The sequence below is a fragment of the Columba livia genome, chromosome 13 (assembly GCF_036013475.1).
Source record: "Columba livia isolate bColLiv1 breed racing homer chromosome 13, bColLiv1.pat.W.v2, whole genome shotgun sequence".
NCBI lineage: Eukaryota > Metazoa > Chordata > Aves > Columbiformes > Columbidae > Columba > Columba livia.
Genome location: NC_088614.1, coordinates 18,638,998 through 18,651,325, shown reverse-complemented (window position 1 = coordinate 18,651,325; position 12,328 = coordinate 18,638,998). Strand labels below are relative to the sequence as shown.

General features: G+C 39.0%; 1 long non-coding RNA gene across 3 annotated transcripts in view; it reads right to left on the bottom strand.

The window, feature by feature from the left end:
• The window catches only part of LOC110362295 (uncharacterized), a 263,471-nt gene that overhangs the window by 89,997 nt on the left and 161,146 nt on the right, over window positions 1-12,328 (bottom strand). The gene's annotated exons all lie outside the window — the stretch shown is intronic.

Below are 12,328 nucleotides of genomic sequence, written 5' to 3'. Positions count from 1 at the left end.
AACAGCATTTAATGGCCATGGAGACTGAACTACCTTCGCTCACACTTCAGGCATATTGATGAGGCAGAGGATGCTTGTGCTGTCATTGACTATTCTATCGCAGGCTGAAGATAAACAGAGGGATTTCAGTTTTCAAGCCTGTCACTCTGGCATTTTCCACAAGAAGGAAATGCACTTAAAACAAAGAGAGGAGCAGTCCAGCCCCAAATGACACCAATAATGATGAGTGGCTTGAAAGACCATACTTAATATCATTCATGTTTATTTAAAATAAAAGGCACATGCCAGATTTTCAGTGTCCCAGATCTCAGTTCCTTTTAAACAACCAGCTGTATGCAGAGAGAGAGGGGCAAGACAGCACAAGTGTATGCTATAGCACTGTAGAGAGGGAAGGGAAAGACAGCACAAGTGTATGCTATAGCACTGTAGAGAGGGAAGGGAAAGACAGCACAAGTGTATGCTATAGCACTGTAGAGAGGGAAGGGAAAGACAGCACAAGTGTATGCTATAGCACTGTACTGAAGTGACACCACGGTGAAATGATAGAAACTCTTTGCATATAGCAGTTGGAACCCCAAATGTAACGCATTTCTGCATTTCAAGCAGCTCAGGCACAACAAGCATCTAAGCCAGAATGCATGAGGAGTAGAAGTAGTTCCACAGAGTGACAGCTTCAGTAAAATCAGTCATTACAGATGAGAAACACATTAATTTTTTACTTTTTCTTGACAACAAGATTCTTAACCATTGGCAAGTTTATCAAGAAACCTGGTGAGACTTATTATGACTTTTCATAATAAAAAAAAACAAACTTGCAAGAAATCTTCCACAGCCCCAGCTACTGAGTTGAGATACTTGCCCGGAATTTCACGGAAAGTGATGAGATGGAAGGGCCAAGTTCTACCACCCACTTCATTTTCCTCACGTCTCACTGGGACAGGCAGTCTCAATATACTTTTCTTTGCGATGCTGGTACGAACATTGAAAACAATGAAGAACTTTTCTTTAAGGAAATCTTCCTATTATAACTGGCTTACTTAGCAAACAAGAAATACCACAGGAGGACATTTTTCAAGATTAATACACCCTTGTTTTTTGAGCCCAGGTTTCAAGCCAGGAGGTTTATCCTATTTGTGTGAGTTTGAAGTAGGCTATACAATTTTCTATGCTTAACTGAAGGAATCGCTGAACCTTTTGGTATGTTCCCAACATTTCAAACAAAGTCTTACTTCCTTCAGTCATTTCATCTCCAGGCTTGCGACACTACAGATAACTATATGTGTCACCTGTACCTGACAAATCCATAGCCCGAAGTAAGAAGACATAAGGTTTCTATCACAACTAATATGTATTCTAGCAGTCAATCAACGTGTTACATATCTGTAAAGATATGTCGGATAGTTTGTCAGTGAGATGACCCTTCTGTCACCCACTCATTGAGCTGCTGAATTTATCAGCCTGGAGGCTACAGACTGCAGACTGCACCAATTCTTTCATTGCAGGGAAGTAGCCTTAGAGAAGAAGTTGCCTTTCATAAGCTAAGTGATAAACCACCATTGTAACAGAGGCACATGTGAACACATTTGCTTGCCAGTTTCATCTTTCCAATGCTCAGCCTTCAGTTCTTTTTTGCTTTTCCTTGAACTTTATTTTTTTGCATTTTTTTTTTAACCTGCAACACTAATTTCAGCCAGTAGCTGTAGCTTATCTGTAGGAAACTAATTAATTATGAAACAGAATCTTCTAAGATGTATCACATTTTAATCAAAGAGTCAACACAATAATATCTACTCCCCCTCTGCATTTTCATTGGTTCCACAATAACCAGCATAGTTTCTAAGTAAGGAATGACTATCGGTTTGCCCTTATTAAGCAGGAATTATTAGCACACCTATGTGAATTACAAGATTAAAGTCAACAATGTTTTCACAGTGCTCTAAAGGATAAAAAAGCATTAGTAAAAATCAATGGATACTACAGCACCAAATGACGCACTTTTAAAAAGGTCATTTTAATGTAGAGAGTAAAACCTGGATTCCACGGCTTAGTTATCCTCTGATGTATGTCCTCCTAGAGACGCTGAGATGCACGGGCCTCTTATCAGAGGAAAACAAATAGAAACAAGCTCATAGTTGTCTCTGACAGTAAGAAACAGTACGGGTTAAAAGTTCAGATTGTGGTTCAAGTTCGGTCCCTAAAGTCAAAGTGTCCCCTGTAACCATGGCCTTGGTTTTTGACCCACACTAGTGAGGAAACTTTGCCTTTAGCTCAAAGTTACTTTGTAAGGCGTTATGTTTATCAGTAGCAAATGTATTTGTTAGGAATACTTATATAAAAACATATATTCTCACTACTCCCTTGTCATTGCCATGGGACAGCCTTCATCAATAATACGTATTTTTAAATACGGCATTGTACCAATTTATTTTCTCTTTCACAAACATCATTTCTCAAATGTGCCTTCAATCCAGTGAACAGTTCAAAACTAGACTGACCGGTGCATGTTTGATAATGTACAACTAAAATACTGACAAAGAGGCTTACAAGTCATCCTTTTCTGGTTTTCAATGACAAATTAGTCATATCTGAAGCAACAATGCAGAACCGGTGTTTCAGGTGGCTGCCTTCAGAAACTGCTACAGTAATTGCATATAAGTAAATCAGAGCTTCTATGCAAACATTTAATAAAGCCTATAGCATATTTGTGCTGACAAGGTGCAGTAACAGACCACAATATCGACCCTTCCACATTGCCAGTATCAAAAAACTGATAACAATACATTTCCCTGATTGGTTGTTCTCTAAAGTTAAGGAATTACTCTTGTAGCACTGCAGAGAGTAGAAAATATTTCTGTTTAAGGACAAATATCTACATATTGGCTAAAACAAGAAGAAATACACAGAAGCATCACTGTCTAGATCTCAAGTTTAGTGGCTCTTTGTTTTACCATTTTGCCTTATTAGATGACACTTGTATAACGTTTCTACTAAGGCACTGAGTTTAATAGATATGTGTTGCCAAGAAAGGGACGTCATTCACAAACATTAAGAAACACCACACCGTTTGGACTTCCTTTTTGCCTAATTTAGAACATACTACGTGTTAAATCTATGTTTAATACACAGAACACATTTCTTCAGTATTTATCCGTCACTGCACCGTGTAAACCAGTTTTCATCCGCAGAACAATAACTAACTCTTCATCCTGTCTTTTGTCTCTGCCTTAGGGAAGCCACATCTTTGCCTGAGCTTTCAAGCTGGTTCAACAATATCCGAGCACAGTGCAAAACAAAAACCATCAGTGTGTAGCATACAGCCTCACTGATACTCTTTATTTCAGTATTTACTCAGTATTTTCCTGCAAGGACATTTAGTCACATATATTCTCTGTGCTCACTTGTAAACTGCACAGCTAAGCCCAGTGTTGCACAAGGTCAGGGAGTGTGCTATTTTAGTGCATATTATTAGTGCATGTTGTGTAGCCAGGAAACCTTAGGCAATGAATTGTACCCATGCTGGATCCAATGCCGAATTCAGAATTTAAATGATCAAAACACTATAGGGTGTAGTTTCATATCTGTGCCTCCTATGCGGTAATCACAAAGAATATTCTATCTAAAAATATCCAGCAGAGATTTTTTATTGAAAGGAAGGTGATCCTTACTCGTACAAGCATTCCAGCTTCGTACTTTCTTGCCTTCGTACTTCAGCTCATGAAAGTGATCAATTAAGCACACAACATAGCAGAATACCATCCCAATATAGTTATTCTTTTTACATAAAGTCTACTAAACACAGAGCCCTGGTGAAATCTGAGCTGTCTGATATTAAATTAGTTTCTCAGGGACTCTGGGATTACAGATCGAGAACCAAAACATACACCAAACCACCTGCTTTGTCATAGACAGTATTGGATCTCTGAGAAAAATCCATCGCGCAGTACTCGATGCAAGCAAACACCCCAGGCAGTGGAAGGATGACACTGCTGCTGGTTCATTACCATCATGACCATTGCTTCAGATGTCTTCATTCACAGACTGACCCTCACCTTAAAAGCAAATCAATCTCCTGAGTACATGAAGGAACCTCATTAGTCCATTGTCTGCAGTATTATCCAATAATCATCTTTTACATTTTCCTCACCAAAAAACCCCATAATATTACTTACATAATCTGGTTCAAGCTTCTGATCATCCCTCAGTCTTTTAACCTGACCACTCCCACCCATGCACAGGACAGTTACACAGCCTGAGGAGTAAGTCCTTCTCATTAGATATAATTTTACATGTACTTGTGTATATACATACATACAGAGAATATGGGAGAAAGTTCAGTGGTATGCCACAAGTTTTATGTTCCTCATTTATGAAACAATTAAGGACAACAGGTAGGGAATTAAAAAAAAATACAGTTTTGGAAGGCAAAATATTTGCACAGTGACAGTACTGTGTACAAGACTAGATACCTTTCCTCTTTCTTTGAGATCGCTTATTTCTCTTGTACCAACTGAAAGTGTGATAGCCATCAGCAAAACGAAGGAGAAGCTTTAGAGGTACCAAGATGTTTCACTCAGCAGAGAGGGGTATAACGTACACAGAGAATGGGACAGGCAGTGGCACTACGTGGCTTGCGGAACACAGCGGCACCATCACTCTGCGGGATGCCGGAGCTCCCGCTTGGCCACTACTACTCAACGTTCGCAAATCAGAAATCAGCCTGGCACAAGGTCTAAATCAACACAATAAAACTGCCCTAAACGGATGTGAAATAATATATAAAACCTAAGATCCAACACTGAATCTGACTGAATTGAACCACTTGGGAGGACTTAGTGACAGCAGTGTCATGCAAAGCCAAGCCCAATGACATTTTGCAAGATCGTACCTGCTGCCCTGAGTTTGGTGTAAAACTCACATCTTAGTAAAAGCATCCATTTGTCTTTGCCTGTTTTGATGCAATAAAGCACTGAAAATTGGAATCTTGGGCATAAAAGTTGCAAGAATTTCATTTACATAAAGTGGAAGATGATCTGAATTAAACAGACATGGTTTTTCTTTATAGTTGCTAACATTCCACATGTCTGAAAGCTTTATGCTTGAAGTGGTTTATCATAAATAGACATTTCTGAAGGTCCCTCAAGGCAGAAAAGTGCACTTCTAGAGAATCAGACACAGCTTTGTTTGAAAGCATCCTAAATTTATTTAATTTCAATGAGAAAAAAATTGTCAAGTAATTCGTAACATCAATTTTGCACTGATCGTCTTGCTGGAGTCTGTCAGTAATATCCATTCTTAATTCAAAGACACCTAATTTTCTTCTTCTTTTTCTAAACCAGAATATATATCTCAATTTTACTGCTTGCAGAGCTTATAAAATAACTAGCAAAGCAAACAGGTAGACTCCGTTTATCCACAGGCAGTCGCACAGCCTTGGAAAATCCTGCTGGTGAGCGTCTCTGTAGGCAGCTGCCTCCAGTACGAACACAAATTACAATCTCTAAGGTTAAAGGTCAGACGATTTCTTCACCTCCAAGTCCATCTCCTCTGACCTGGTCCTCCGCTTTTTCCAGCAGAGTGCAAGTGCCGCACTTAAAGCCTTTGTTTAATTAATTACCATTGCAAATAAACGGCTTTCAAGTTTTTAAACTGTTTATGTAGATATCTGAAGGCAGTTCCCAGTGAAATTTCTGCTCTCACACCAGTATATAATGGAGTAGCTGTACTGACATCAGTGAAGATGCTCTAGAAATTCATCACTGGAACATAGGTCAGACGGTGGTCCCTGGGCTCTGTAAAATGTTGACCTATTCAGAGAAAGGTCAGTTTGCTGTAAAAGACAGTTTGTAAGCGGAAAAGAACCTAACATACACTGACGCTAAACGTTTTTGATCTGACCAGCGTATGGAACATTTTGCACACAGGTGAACTAACAGAAACACAGGTATCTTGAAGCACATGAATGCTGGTCTTGTGTTATGTGAGATTTCGGAGCCTCAGACACGTATCATTAAAATAATTCAATTCAGCCTCCTCATTGTGACACTTGAGCAAAAACTTCAGTAGTCTTTTAAAGCAGAAATTACCACCCCCTAACGTGTATGCTCTGACATACTTAGCGGTTTACAGAGTTCCAGAGAGTTTTGCAAGCATGTAAGTGGGCTCTTAATGTATAGACCTTGATTCTAAAAAACCCCACAACACTCCAACAGAAAAGAACTGTGATAAGAAACAAGGAAAACTATAACGCTTATCAACTGCTCTACACAAAACCCTATCCCTGAAGAATCATCCAGGGTCCTAAGCTCTGCCGTTCTCTCATTAACTTTGTATGCAAAAATCAGTCGCTGAGATTCTTTCTGCTTCAGATAAAGCATTGTGAAATCTGGATATTTATTTCACATGTTTATGAAGCTGAAACGAACATGCTGCCAGCAAAACTCTCACTCCATCGATTCAATGCCAGTGCTAGTTACTGGAGAAGCCGATTCTCACTGAATGCATGACCTACTGATATCCCAAGGCAGTTTTTGTTTCAAATACCTCCAAACACACTGAATTATTTAGAGCACAAAAACGTTACAAATGCTTAGTATATCTACAATATCTATACCTACGTATATAGGTATAAATATCTGTCAACACCTTTGTAAACATATGGATGCACTGAAATCTGGCTGAATGCACCACCACCACTGCACTAATTTAGGTATTTAGTAATGTGCAATCTTTAAGGAAGATACAGATATGTAAGCACACCATGAATTTCTGCCTTGGAAGGTCCATTTGATTTCATGCAATATAGATCAGAACTCAAAAACTTGTCACAGAACATCCCTGTTAACATACCCAGTAACCGTATGTCCTTCAGTCTCTCAGAAGACATGACGTGCAGATTCATTAGGCAAAATCATTTCAACTGTAATTTGATTAACTGTAATGGAGTTACACTAGTGACAAATTTGGTCACTGTTAGTCTATTGCCCTAAGGTTGCAATTTACTGAGCCTTTTTATATCATTAACCACTATTTTTGAAGGATTATACTACAGTATAGAGTATTTGTCTGCAGACAAGCAGTCTCATTTTTTCTGTAAAGCGTGAAATCTAAGTCTTCCTCAGATATTCAAATAAAACTTTAAATGCATCTGCCATGACATGTTTTATAAATATTTTCCAACTGCCCCATGAATATTGGCACGTATGTGTTGCAACATTAAGAAATGATAAGAGACTTAAGAACAGATATACTCTGAGAAGATACCTTCTTAAATTCTTTATTCAATCAGGTGTGAAACAGTATAATATCTTAAAAGGACACATTTGGTAGCATGAAAGACAAGCGCGGTGAGGCTTGAGCTTGCTAAATTCATTGCATTCTTCAACCTTAGAGCTGCAAATAGATTATTTTTTAACCTATCAAGAGGATGGCAGGTATTCTGCAAGCAACTGCCATCGTGAAGCAATATAAATCGCCTCTATTTGTGACCTGCTTTAGTGATTGTTAAACTGTATGGGTTAAGTTTCTTGTAGGCTTTTTGCTTGCTTTATTTCACTCAGGAACTTCTAGGCTGATAGGTTGGGTTTCCAAGCCTGACACAGCCAACGCACCCACTGCTCAAAATGGATTTGAAGGCGCAGCTTTAGGAAAGCTGGAAGCTTGACTTGTGAAGGAGAGTTTGGAGTGGAGGTTAAAATGTGTCTATGGTAAAACACAGACAGAGCTCTTGCTTCGTGCACTGCAGACCTGCCAAACGCCGCTGAAATTATCTGCCTGCTCTCTGGGAAATGACTGCAGTTATCTAACCAAGTCCATCCTAGACTATTAGAACAACAAAATACCTTTTGCCTGTCTCTTGTGATTTCTTGATCTTTTGAAGCAATAAGGGCTGGAAGTGTTATTCAGCCTCACAGGATTTTATTAATTACATTTATGAAATGGACTTAATTTATTTGGAAAACTATAAATTTATCATTTCAATCTGTCAACGCCTTCCTATTGAAAAGTTATTGAAATATGCAGAAGTCCTAAACTTTGCCTGCATTTTTAATTGTTGTGTATTACTTATCTTCCTCTGAAACTTGAACTTAGTACACAGACAGATGGATGCAGTGAAGCATGATATTAATGATAAAGAAATTCAAAAATATGCTGTAGCATACGGGCATCTTAGGCCATCCACATACCTGAGTGTACCTTTCCAATCTGGGCAGAGATTTAGGAATCCCCGTGGTTTTGCATAGAGAACTACACACATTTTCATGCAGATAGAACACTTTACATGGTATTTATCAACAAGGAAGCATCCTTCATCTAGTCTACTAATGTGGCTTGTTCTGATGCTGCAGTTTCTGAAGCCCAAAAGGCTGTTGCCTCCATATGCTCACTTGTAACTGCCATGACAAAATCTCTGCTGTGAAGAGACAGAAAGGGAACACAATCCCAAGCCTCACACATGAAGAGGAACAAAGCTGCTACTGTGTAAAGATGGAAATATTGGTTCAGAAGGTCACTACTGGACACTGGCAACCAAACTTTGGCTCCGGCAAATACAATGGGAATTTTAAAAACGCAAATAATACATAAATTTCGACCCATTCTATCCTATAGATAACATTTTCCAAAAATATTAGGAAGTCCTTTGCATTGCTTAGAGTCTAATTCTCCTTGTACTTTCTTTCTTCATTGTATAAGGAATACAGATACTGAATACGTATGTGTGTGCTTTAGGATTCACACATCTTTTGTGATAATTCCACTGCACATATTTATATATACACACATTTTTCTATTCTTACAGTTAATTCCAATGCAATATACCTGAGCCAATCAATATAGTATATAAATAGAATCATTAACACAGCCTAATTGTAAGCACAATGCATTTTAAATGTCTCTTGTATGGCTCTATGACCTGCCTCATGCCTGACGACACCTTCCTTTTGGTGCTCCTTAGTTTGACAGCAGATCCAAGCGATGCCTCCCTGGTTGCTAGTATGAAGAGGATTTGTATTGTGTGTGGTTTTCATCTCAGAGACCAGGTAAATAATTTAATTATTATCCCTGTGATGTTTTTGACATGAGAAATTCAAACAAACTGTATTTTGAACAGGAACATTTTACTAAAAAGGAAGTAATTGACAGGTGGGTATGAAACTGTCCTCACAGAAACCAGCAGAATCAAGAGACATGGGAGGATAAGCCCGCTCCTTTCCTTGTGCAGTATCTTCCACAGCTCAACCGCATCGGAAACAGATGAAAAAGAAATCTTATTCCCTGTGAAAGCAGGTGCTTCTGATCAGCCAGATTTTTGTAGGTGAGAAGCAAAAACTTCAGTTCTTTGCTTTAATGAGACCCATCTACAACTGTTCCCTATGTCCGCTTTTGGTTTGAACCCATCTTGTCACACCGTCCCCACTGCTGTCTGTCTTCTCCCAGGGATGTTCCAGGAGGCCCTTTTTCTGACAACCAAGAGGGTGTGCGTTCACAAGCAACTGCATCTGATCTGTTTGAAAAGCTCTCTCTTTACCGTGGCATTGGCCAGCACACCCCCCTGCATACTGGGACAAGTAGGCTCTGTGCTTGGAATGTTTGTGTGAGGAACAGGTTATGAAACGGAACTTACTGCAAAGCCTGTTGAAAACCACAGGGCTGTCTCCATCCCCTCTGCTGGGCTCTGGAACCAGCTCAGGGAGCAAAATGTTTGCAATGTGGGCAGGGACTGACAGGAGGACAGAACAGTGACGAACATAATCACAAACCAAAACTATCATACCTCACCTTTAGCGCATGGCAAGGGGCCACATCTACAGTTTTGGTTTTCCAGAAGCTATCAGAGAAAGCAAAAATCCTGTTCTATGATTGTTTGCCATGTGGATACAGAATAAGGATAAATGACCTAGTAGTGCCACACTGAACCCATCAGTAGGGGTTCCTTCACATGTTGTGCTTTTAGACCTGTTTACAAGTTCTCCTCAGACAAAAGTGTTCTTAAAGTTTTATGTTTGAGCATGCTATTTCTGTTTCAGTCCATTATTATACATGACCAAGGATTTTTGAATGTGTATTTCTCTGACGGTATGAATTGTGATAGATTTTAGCATTCACATCTTATATTCTAGCTTCAAGCTTTTCTCACACTTCATTTGTATCTCATGTCTTACTGGATCACAAAAAAGCGCTTCTATGCGAGCTATGAATTTATGCAGATTCTTTTTACACTGAACCCCAAAGTCAAAATCAAAATTACATATAAACAGTATTCGCCAAGCAGTCAAATCAATATCTAAATAATAACTACAAAAATTATATTTTCAATAGTATAAGACAAATTCATATAAAGAGCATTATGAATCCTTTGAAGCACAACAAAAGGAGCCATGGTTAAAATTTTAACAAGTTAGAATCATTAGCTAAACAAATTCTGACAGCCTAGCTTTGCACTTCCAGTCACACATGCTCAGAACAAAGGCTTGATATGTGAGGCAACTTTAATAGGTCCCTCTGCATATGACTAATTTTTCCTCAAACAGTCATTTTTTTATTTCACATTTTACTCTGGCTCCAAAAATGCCACATTTTATTAATCTGTGTCACTCATATGGATTGTTAAAAGAACAGACCAGCATTGCAGGGAGTGCATCTAATCACTACCACACATACGTGGGACGACAAAGGAATGTGTTAAAATTTGGAAGAGTAACAGTTATTAAAAGTAGAACAAGCCAGCACAGAATACAACCTGGTTTTCTCTAAACTACATTCCAAACTGGACATGGACAAACAAATGGCAATGGCAACAATTTGCCCAGAAAAGCCTTATACTGCATTTGCACCCTCAGTAAACAATAAAATGGGGAGACAGTCACTGACATTTGCACTTGCTACTGTACAGCTAAGTCAATCTCATTGAAGAACTAAAGATAATAAAACTCAGTTTTAGCCTGTATCACTTTATAACCCTCCCTGTCTGTGTAAACAGCACCATCATGTTGGAAACATGTTCATGTATTCAGTAGAACTGGGCAATGGCAGAAACAACGTTATTTTTATTAAGTTGACTCGCCCCTTGGACAATCCTGACTGAGGTAACAGAACTGCACTGTATCTTAATGAAGGTATAGCACGCACTTGGGACGGGAAGGGAGTTGAGAGAGATTTTAAGGCTTATCTGAGCACAGAAGTCTGTTCTAAAGTTCGTATACATGCAATCGACTTCTTGTAATGCTGCATTTTAATGGCATATCCTTTCTCTAATAACAAAATGTAATTACGAGTCATATCTGTTAAGAGACAAGGAGTGGAGAGAAGAAGCAATTTAAAAGATATAGACATGAATAAAATACACAATATCTTCATATAAAGTTGTCTAGATGACAGTGTTTCCAATACTGAAACATTTGGCTGAAGAACAGGCGCACAAGAAGGAAATAAACTGAACAAAACCTACTGAAGTAATTATCACAGCTCACTTGTTTACCAACCTGTTTCAATCCAAACAAAATATTATCACACATAAAACAGCCACGCTGCACTGGCAAAACCCACGGGTGCAGCAGGGAACGTATCCGAGGTAAGAGAAGGATATCTAACTGCTTACATCTACTAGATGTGTGTATATATATATGTATATTTGACACTGCGAAAGAGCTTATTGGGTAATGATCTCAGCTGACAGCCCACATCCTGCAGCTTTTCCTGTCTGTGGTTTGCAGAATCATCTGTTCCTAATTCCCAGCTTTACTTCTGGAATTTTGAGGACCAGTTTAAGTCTGAGGAATGGCTAGATTGAGTAAGACAAATTCCCTTCCTCTCACATGGTTCAAAGGTGCAGATGAGCACTGAAAATGCAAGTGACAACTTCCCTTTTATTTGATCTAAATTAGGAACCTCTCCAACTTTAAAGTGTTTCCTAATGAACTGTATACAAATGATGGCCCTGAATGTAGATATTTGTAAGCTAAACATTTGAAAACAGAAAATTATCTGATTTTAAGATACTTCAATAGTGATGGGATGAAAATCCACCCATGTTGAAGACATGCTTGTAATGAAAACAAACTAAGCCTAACTCACACTGCATATTAGTCTACAGTTACCTTTCATATTGCTGTCACTTCCTGTGGTGCTTTCATTAGGCTCATGTTTTAAGTGCCCGCAGGTGAGATAAGCTGGAGGACTTGGAGCTCCCCCAGACACTCTGCTATCCAGAGACCCCACACTATGGCAGTATTCCCAGTCTTCTTCCCTCCCACCTCCCCAAACCCCACTTACTCTTTCCAGTCATCGGTCAAGAAAGGTCTGACCTGTTACCCATGGACTGCCACAGAAC